This window comes from Lotus japonicus, chromosome 1 (assembly GCF_012489685.1).
Source record: "Lotus japonicus ecotype B-129 chromosome 1, LjGifu_v1.2".
NCBI lineage: Eukaryota > Viridiplantae > Streptophyta > Magnoliopsida > Fabales > Fabaceae > Lotus > Lotus japonicus.
The window spans coordinates 10,951,799-10,953,528 of NC_080041.1; the positions used below are offsets into that span (position 1 = coordinate 10,951,799).

Consider the following 1,730-nt stretch of genomic DNA (forward strand, 5'->3'; position numbering starts at 1 on the left):
AAACTGACATCAATGCACAAACTGGAACCCCATAATCCCAGCAAAGGCGCACCAAATCTGCAGGGCGCGAATCACAGAGAACAATTCAAATCAAATTTGTTTTGGCAAAATTCTTCTTCATCCTGATCAGAAAATTAAAAAAAAAAAACGAAGGGAACGAATGGATGTATGGAGGAAGAAGGAATCCCAGATGCGAGAAAAAGAAAGAAACCTGAAAAATTGCAGAAAGCCTCTCTCTCCCAAATCTATCAATTTTGGAACCCTAGAGAGAAAATGAAGGGAAGAAGAACATGATGCAATTTAAAGCCAATATTTCTTCGTGCGAATCCTGACTGCCAAGCGGACATGGAGATTGCGGAAGCCGTGAATTCCCATGTCAATCCTGACTGTAGCGGATCCTTGACTGAAGCAGAGATGGTCAGATACATGAAATCCTTTGAGGAAGAATGCGAATCCTTGGCTGATTTTATATATTCGAAACCCTAGAGAAACTGCTCAGAGAAGGAGAATGGTTTCAGATATAAGGTGAAAAACGTTTCAGTAGAGAAACGGCTCAGAGAATGAGAAGGGTTTCAAGGTGAACAACGTTTCAGATGAAGTAGAATGAAAGATGAAACTGATACAATTGTGAATCAACGACTGAGATTCAATCTGAGTGAAATAAAATGACTTTTTACAAAAATATCCATGCCCAGCTTTCATAGTTATTGAAATAAATTGTTGAAGGACATTTGTACCCCCAAGGCTGCAGAAACTCTGCTTTTATATATATTATAGATTATAGATAGATAGATACTTTTTTATTTTTATTTTTTTTCTTGTCAATAAACGCTTCTTACTTTTTTTTTCTCGAAATACATGCTTCTTACATCATAAATAATCCTTGGGCCAAAACATGGGCTCAAACAGGCCTTTGGGTCAAAAGCCCATTCAGCAGTTCACTATTCACTAGGGTTTCATTTTCACTATAAATTCTTACAACCTTCACCTTCTTCACTCCGAAACCTCACTCACTTCTCAGCGGCCATCGATTAGGGTTTTGGATTTGTTCATTTCACCATGAGAGCGAAGGTAACTTCCAATCATCTCCATTTCTTCTCTCATTTCACCTTTGGATTCTGAATCTGATTGTGACTCTGGTTTTGTTTACAGTGGAAGAAGAAGCGTATGAGGAGGCTGAAGAGGAAGCGCCGAAAGATGAGACAGAGATCCAAGTAGAGCGATCGATCGGTGCTAGTTTCTTGATTTCCGTGTTTTCGTTTTGTTTAATTTTGTTAAAGTGGACACCCCAGTAGCAATTGTCTATCTTCTTTTGGATGTTGTTTTGATAGATTCTATTGGATTAACTTTGGATTATGTTAATTTTACCTTATGCTAGTTCCAATCGAGATTTTCGTATTTCGAGATTTTTATTCGCGATATTTATTCTCTATTTCGTTGAAATTTCTAGGGTAGCTTAAATTTTGTGTTACATCCAGTGATCTGTTTGCTGGATTTTGAAATGCATTTGATTGTTTTGCTGATAAAGTAAGTTGCTGATAAAATTGGAGATTATAGGCTAGATGGTGCTAGTTTTGTTGAAATTTCGGTGTGACATAATTTTAGGGTAATTATAATTCGTGTTACTTTCAGTGCACTGTGTGATTTATGTTTAGGTATTTGCGATGTTAGATCTGATGAATTTTGATTGTTTTTGTGAGAGAGATAATAGCTGATAAAATAGGTGGTTA

The 1,730-nt window shown here is 36.8% G+C and overlaps 1 long non-coding RNA gene across 1 annotated transcript; it reads left to right on the plus strand.

The window, feature by feature from the left end:
- The first annotated feature begins 905 nt into the window (after positions 1-905).
- On the plus strand, positions 906-1,406 carry LOC130733574 (uncharacterized). The gene is made up of 2 exons (XR_009017496.1): positions 906-1,071; positions 1,153-1,406. It is a non-coding gene; the product is annotated as an uncharacterized LOC130733574 (long non-coding RNA).
- The last annotated feature ends 324 nt before the right edge of the window (positions 1,407-1,730 follow it).